This window comes from Orycteropus afer, unplaced genomic scaffold (genome assembly GCF_000298275.1).
Source record: "Orycteropus afer afer isolate SDZICR_OR568_19922 unplaced genomic scaffold, OryAfe1.0 scaffold00212, whole genome shotgun sequence".
Taxonomy (NCBI): Eukaryota; Metazoa; Chordata; class Mammalia; order Tubulidentata; family Orycteropodidae; genus Orycteropus; species Orycteropus afer.
This window is the reverse complement of record NW_006921799.1, coordinates 4,248,969-4,257,030: the sequence shown is the minus strand read 5'-3', so window position 1 is coordinate 4,257,030 and position 8,062 is coordinate 4,248,969. Positions and strand designations below refer to the sequence as shown.

The window sequence follows — 8,062 nt, the reverse complement described above, 5'->3', positions numbered from 1 at the left end:
ACTAAAAATTACCTGTAAATAATTTATTTGTGTAAGATTACAGCCCAGGAAAACCCATATAGGGTCACTATAAATCAGAATCAACTTTATGGCACACAACAACAACAAAATAATATTAAATATTGTATATATTAAATATATACATATATGTGTGTGTGTGTTTACAGAGCCTGTTGTAGTCTTGAACTTAAAGAAAATGGAAATGGGGCCCTCCTCAATTAAAAGGTTAATTCTTTTAATAACTAAAGAGACATATAAAAATGTATCACATAAAGTACCACCCCATTGTATTAAGGGTAAGTAACTTTATTAAGACAATTGTTGTTGTTATGTGCCATTGAGTCGGACCCGACTCATAGCAACCCCTCCTTGGGTTTCCGAGGCAGTAACACTACGGAAGTAGATTCCAAGGAGTGGCTGGTGGGTTTGAACCACTAGCCTTCTGGTTAGCAGTCAAGTGCCTTAGACACTATACTACCAGAGTAGTATAAAGAAACAGTACTGTTCAAACAACTAAGTGAGTAGAATTAAAATAAAAGCAGTTAACTGCATATCTGAATTATTTTGTTGTACGCATTTTTTGGATAGTCATCCATCAGGAGTTAGCACACTCTTTTTTGTGAAGGACAAGATAGTAAATATTTTAGGCTTTGAGAGCCACATATAATCTTAGCTGTATATTTTTCATTCTTTCTGTTTGTTTGTTTTTACCTTTCTTTAAAAATGTTAAAACGATTTTTAGCTGACAGGTCCTATGGCCCGAGTCTTTTTTATATGAACTATCTTACACTAGTTGCTCAATACTAATGAAAAGTTGATAAAGACTTAGAAACTTCCAGTATCGAGAACTTAGGGCTGTCCCCAGTGGAGAGTACTTTATTGACTAAAATACCTAGGAGTGAAGAATATACATTTATTGAGCATCAGAAATCAACTTTCTATGATCATAATCATCTACTTGGAGTTTGTTTGAATTTTGGTAATGATTAGACTTAAATACTGAGGTTGATGAGAAGTCAGAACAACATATTCTATCCTAATGTAATTGACAGAGAACCTGAATTTCAGACAATAATATGACAGAGGGCAGAAGTTCACCAGTGCAAGTATTGAACATACCAGTGTATTTGAGTTAACAAAGCAGAACGTACTGTTCCCATGACTTACTTGTCATTATCATTTCCACTCAATAATTGGGATGTTGCTTATTGTTGTTGTTATGTGCCGTCAAGTTGGCCCCAACTCATAGAGACCCCTCCTTGGGTTTCCAAGGCGGTATCACTACAGAAGTAGATTGCCCAACCTTCCTTCCGAGGAGTGGCTGGTGGGTTTGAACCTCCAGCCTTCTGGTTAGCAGTCAAGTGCCTTAGGCACTTAGAATCATAAATACTGCCCATCATACTTACAATGGTGATGTTACCTAATTATTTGGACTCATATTATTGCATTCTTGTTAGCAGCACTTTCTTTCACATTGCATATCATTATATAGCCTGATAAAAACAAAATAGGAAGCAAACACAGAATACTGTTAAGGGTTGTCTTTTTATTCAGTGATGAATGAATTAGATGAATGGAATGAAAGAGGCAACAAACCTTTGTATTAATTCAGGCAGAAATTACAAAGGTCATGGGGCTGGTGAAGAAGGAAGAGGAAGTGATAAATTACAGGAGAAGTCTGAGAGATACCCCAACAGGAGAAAAAAAAGAGGAGAAGACAAGCTACTCTACTCAAAATGGAGTGAAGGAGGTTTTTCAGAGAGCTGGAAGAGCAGTTGTGTTTTATTTTATAAGCACATTTCCTAATTACTATGTTTATTTGCCTCTTGAAGGCATGTAGAAAAACAAGACTACATAGGAAGAGATTTGAAAATTAAGTGCTTCCAAATATTATAATGATAAATTATTAGTTACCATAAAATAGTAGCCAAAAAAAAAGTCCAAATTCACTGCCATCAAGTCAATTCCTACTCATAGTGATCCCTCCTTGGTTTCTGACACAATATCTCCACAGAAGTACATTGATTGCCCAGTCTTCCTTCCAAGGAGAACCACCAGCCTTGTGGTTAGCAGTCAAATGCCTTAGGCACTATGACACCAGAGCTCCCAATCTGGTTACCAATCAAATGCCTTAGGCACTATGCCACCAGAGCTCCCAATAAAATAGTAGTAATGATAAAATGTGAATGACACCACAGCAAAAATTATTTTAAAATTTATTTTTAAATTTAAAAGTAAACTTTTAAAGTTTATTTTGAATCATATAATCAGAAAAAGTTCTAAGATATGTGGTTTACATTTATAATCTACAGTTTAGGCTAAGAAATATTAGTTGGGTATTTAAAAGTACAATATCCAATGGTTATCCAATGTCAAAATTGTGGATAATATAGGAACCAGCCACCAAACACCCTTATTAATATATGATATATAAAACATTTAAATTTAAAAATAATAATACAAGGAAATGTGTTCATTTAACCAACATTTATTGAACATTATTTTATGACTTCTCTCAAGGAATTTCCACTTTCTTTAGTAGGTGATTCAAGTAAAGATTTGTAATAGTGATACAATAAGGTAAGTATTTCATACTTTAAGTTCTTGAGAAAACACCAAAAGAAGCATAGACATATCAGAGCCAGCTTCTTAGAGGAGATGACCTTTGAGCTGAATCCAGAAAAAAAAAAAAAAATAGGTATGAGCCCTTCAGACAGTGTACATCAAGTGGGAAACCCAACTAAATTTTTTTTTTTTAAATAGGGAACACTTCGCAAATTTGTGTGTCAGCCCTGTACAGGGGCTGTGCTAATCTTCTCTGTATAGTTCCAATTTTAGTATATGTGCTGCTGAAGTAAGCACAAGAAACTCATTTTTAATAGTATTGATTGAGAGCTAAGTGCTTTATTTCATTATTTCATTATTATTTATATCTTCATTAAATTCATTATTATTCATGCAGTATTCCATTTTATCATCCTAACAGTCCTCTGAGGTAAATTACTGTATCAGTCAAAGTCCTTTTAAGGAACAGATGGTACATTCTGAAGTGACTCTTTACAAGCATATGGAAACCAACCAGTGATGGTGAATGTTTCAGGACTAAGGAACTATGCAAAGCTGCACTACTCCTAAACATAAAGGGACAACGTGAACAGACTGGGGCCTCCTTACGGAAACTTTGGTTTTACATAGAAAAATTTAATCACTGCCAAACTTTGGCCAGGCAGAGAAAGAGCTAGGGAATATATACACTCACTTCTTCCACCAACAAACCTGCTGTGCCTTCCATTGGCTGAGCTTAACCAGAAACCAGAAGGCAAGGCTGACACAGCCTCCCGGGGTGGAGCAGAATATATAATAATGGAAAGTAGATCTGAGAACGCACAGAATATCCAGCACAGTTCTTTTTTATTATCTCCATATTACTTGTGAGGTAACTGATGAGTCATTAACTTCTCCAAGTTCACAAAGTTAGTAAATGGCTGGGTACTGTTTCATTCCAGAGCCTGTGCTTTAACCACTGTGCTGTACTGTGCTCAGAACGATAAGAAGTCAAAGGAAGCATGGACCACAGCCAGGCACTTTACTCTGTACTGAAGATACAACATTAAACAAGATAAACACTGTAAATTACTTGAAGCTAAGAGTCAGCATCTTTAGAAATTGTGTTCCACTGCTAGTTCAGTGACTTAAGCAGATTGTTTAGTCTCTCAGATAAAGGCCTGGAGATGAGTATTTTAAGGCTACACTAGTAATGAGGCTAATAACTGGTAGGTCAGCAGTTCGAACCCACAGTCTGCTCCCAGAAAGATTACAGCTTATGAAACTTTATGGGGCAATGACCTAGATTCCTTTCTCTACAACCATCCTTGACGTGTGGCTTCTGTTCTCAGATTCACAGTTTAGTTGCTGTATCCTCAACCATCACGTCTGCATTTACATTCTAAGCAGGAAGCAAGAGGTAAGAAGGGGAAAGACCATCTCCTTTTCTAAAGGAGTTTTCCCATGAGTTCTGGCCAGCATCTTCACTGTATATCACATTGGCCAGAGCTTAATTATATAACCACACCTAGCAAGGGAAGCTGATAACTGTAGCCTTTAACTGGATTAGCCCATTGCTCCCCTAATAAAATCAGAGCTTCGTTGTTGAGAAGGGAAATAGATGTAGACTAGATAAGCAGCAGCCTATGTTATATGGTTTTAATTCATTTTTATATACCACAGCCTCTAACACAATAACCTGGCATATAGTATTCAATCCCCATTGCCATCGAGTTGATTCTGATTCATAGTGACCCCCACTGGGTTTCCAAGGCAGTATTAATGGAAATAGATTGCCCCATCTTCCTTTCACAGAGCAGCTGATGGGTTTGAACCACGGACCTTCTGGTTAGCAGTCAAATACCTTAGGCACTGCACCACCAAATTTCAAGTATTCAATAAGTACTGTTAAACTAATCTCAATTACAAATGATTTAGTTCAAGAGTTAGGATTAAATAAGTTAATATAGGTCAGATCCTAAAGGGCCCTGTCTTCTAAGTTGAATTTAGTTGGAACATGACAGTGATGAGCCCCCAAAAATTAACCTGACAATAAGGAACATACATTTATCCTATGGAAGAAAACTATGAAATTAATTTAAACTGGTGATCAAATGTCTGAAAAAGTCACCTTAAGTAGTGGGAAAGCATTTACTGTGGCAAATCTGAAAAAAAGAATGTATAGATTGCAAGGGAAGGGATTGAATGCAATGGCCCAGACACAGACAATAGGAGAATCCAGCAAACTGTCGCTGGAATTCTGGCACTGCTTTTGTTTAGTATACTGCTGTTCTTAGGTGCTTTGGAGTCGATTCCCACTCACAGTGACCCCGTGTGACAGAGGGGAACTGCCCCATAGGGTTTTCTAGGATGTAATACTTACAGGAGCATATTCTCAGATCCTTCTCCTGCACAGCCTTTGGGTGGGTTGGAATTGCCAACCTTTCAATTAGCAGCCAAACACTTAACCATTGTGCTACCAGGACTCTTTTTTTTTTTTTTTTTTAGTACAAAACTTCATATTAATTGATTAAGAAAATGCAAATGAACAAATTCTGTACTATTTGCTGTAATCCTGAGGATGTATAACTTGGACTATAGAAGTTGCTTACAAATTATTTTGTCTAAGATCCAAAGTTAAGAAAATAATTTTATATTGTGACCAAGTGATGACACACAGTTTCTCAAAGCACACTTTCCCCTTAGTATGACAGATACTCTGATATTGCTAGTCTATTTTTTCTCAATTCTTGTCTTTACTCAATTGACTCATGGCTTGAGACCTGCATTTGAAAAACACCAGCATAGGCATTCCATGACTGAGAGTCTTAGACTTTTCACGGACACTTCTTTTTTAATCAACCAAACATCTCACTCTGATTATATGAGAATCAAGCAATCCTTAACTTTTACTCTAACTTTTCTTTATATTCTGTGACTGTAAAAAAATAAAAACACTGATAAAACTGACAGACTTTCCTGACCAAATGATAACTTTATTTCTCATCACTAATTAATAAACTAGCTTTCTGCCCTGTATTTTTGTTTCTTTTGTATTTGGTTAGCTTCAGCCACTTTTGAGTTCTCTTGATAGACACCATCTGACCTTTTCCAAGTGACTTCCTTATTTTACTCCTGGAAGTATCTTTCTGTAGTCAGAAACAAAGGACAGATATTGTTTGGTTCTACTTGATATGAAATATCTAGAAAAAGCAAATTTATAGAGACAGAAAGTAGATTAGAAGTTACCAGGAGCAAAGTGGGGGGGGGGGAGAAGAGTTATTACTTAATGCGTACAAAATTTCTGTTTAGTGTGATGAAAGTTTTGGAAATAGATAGTGGTGATGGTGTATAATATTGTGAATGTAATAAATGCCACTGAATTGCACAGTTTTAAATTGATGTATATATAGTTTTACCATAATAAATTTTTTAAATATATTTTTATAAAATTTAGGGACTATTTAGAATGGATATAGCAGATGAAAAGATACAGAAACCTAATATTAAGAGGAAGCTAGCATTACTGATTTAAATGACTGAGGAAATAATAACATTCAACAAAACAGAGAATATACAGGATTGGAGGAGTTCACGTTGACACACTGAATTTTATTTATTTATTATTTATTATTTTTGTAGTGTTCTCATTCTCCCCTACCCCCAGTAACCCACAAAGAAAGTTTCCTCCCATATATAAACATTTCCTTGACTTTTTACAATAATAAACTAATACAATATTTGTCCTTCTGTGATTGGCTTATTTCACTCAGCATGATGTCCTCCAAGTTCATCCACATTATGTGGTGTGTTGCAGATTCTACAGTATTCTTTAGTGTTACATAGTAGTCCATTGTGTGTATGCACCATAGTTTGCTTATCCATTCTTCTGTTCATGAGAACCTAGGTTGTTTCCGTCCTTTTGCTATTGTAAATAGTGCTACAGTGAACATGTGTGTGCATATATCTGTTCTTCTCCTGGCTATCACTTCTTTAGGATATATACCTAGTAATGGGATTGCTGGATCAAATGGTATTTCTAATTCCAGCTTTTGTGTGTGTGTGTGGTTTAGGTGAAGATTTACAGAGCAAATTCACTTTCCATACAGCAGTTCACATACACTTTGTCTCATGACATTGACCACAATTTACCACGATGCAACAGCTCCCCTCCCACTTCCTCCCAATAGTTACCTCTTCCCTGTGTCCATCTCTCCATTCACTCCTACCCCCTGAGCTATCTCCCTATGCCTGAGCAGCCCTTCTTTCTCTCATGCTTATTCTCTCCAAGGAGTTTACCTGCCTCAGGTAAATGCTCAAGTGATATGCCTGTATATTGTTTGGCTGGAAGCCACAGGTGTGTGTTCAATTCCAGACCTGAAGGGCAGCTAGGGGCCATAGTCTCAGTGGTTCCACCAGGCTCTATAGGACAAGCAAACCTGGTCCTCCCCGCCTCTTTTTTTTTTCTCCAGATGATTTTGAGTTTTGTCTACATTGTTCTCCCTCTCTATCCAGGATCTCCTACATAGATCCCCTTCCAAGTGGTTGACAGTGGTAGCCGGGCATCATCTAGTTCTTCTGGTCTCATAGTCGTATAGGTTGCAGATTGGATGGTGTACCAGTCACTAGGACTGATTGTATCCATGAATTTTTGGTTTTCTTCATGCTTCTTTGCTCTGGACGAGGAGAGACCCATCGTTGCATCTAGATGACAGCTTGCAAGCTTTTAAGATCCTAGTTGCTACTCACCAAAGTAGGAGGTGGAACAATGGTTTGTGTAGTATGTTATGCTAATTGAGCTTGATGTCCCCTGCGACTATGGTTCTGAGCCCATGGGTTCAACTACTCGGTCCCTCTGGGTAGCTGGCTGTGACCAAGCAGTGACTGCCACCTTGCCTCTTGTCAGCTCTACTATACACCTGGGAATTCAGATCATACACATAAATTTATAGGACCATTGTCTGCCAACCCTATACATGTTCTTGGGTACACTCCCTGCTTCATAGACATACCTACTAGTTCAGCCTGTCCACCCATCTGTCCACCTGTCTATCCACCCATATACCCATGTTTGCCTTCACTGACAGTGTAGTACTGTATGTACAAAAGGGTTCATCTTTGTTGTCTGTACCTCCCATGTACCTCACTATGTCTTTCTCTTCCTCAGTGCCACCATATTGATCACTCACATTTGGTACATTGCCTCTCACTGCCCAAATCAATACTTATCTCTATCTATCTAACAGTGTTCCCTACCCTACCCTCCCACCCCTGGTAATGAACAAAGAAAATTTCCTTCCATATATAAACCTTTCCTTGACTTTTACAATAACGGACAAATACAATATTTGTCCTTTTTTGATTGACTTATTTCACTCAGCATAATGTCCTGCAAGTTCATCCACGTTATGCGGTGTTTTGCAGGTTCTACATTATTCTTTAGCATTGCATAGTATTCCATTGTGTGTATGTACCATAGTTTGGTTATCCATTCCTCAGTTGATGGACACCTAGGTTG

General features: G+C 37.4%; 1 protein-coding gene and 1 non-coding gene across 2 annotated transcripts in view; one reads left to right on the top strand and one right to left on the bottom strand.

The window, feature by feature from the left end:
- The window catches only part of PIBF1 (progesterone immunomodulatory binding factor 1), a 529,275-nt gene that overhangs the window by 420,692 nt on the left and 100,521 nt on the right, over positions 1-8,062 (top strand). The window lies entirely within an intron of this gene.
- On the bottom strand, positions 2,756-2,862 carry LOC122150718. Its single transcript, XR_006163812.1, has one exon. It is a non-coding gene; the product is annotated as a U6 spliceosomal RNA (small nuclear RNA).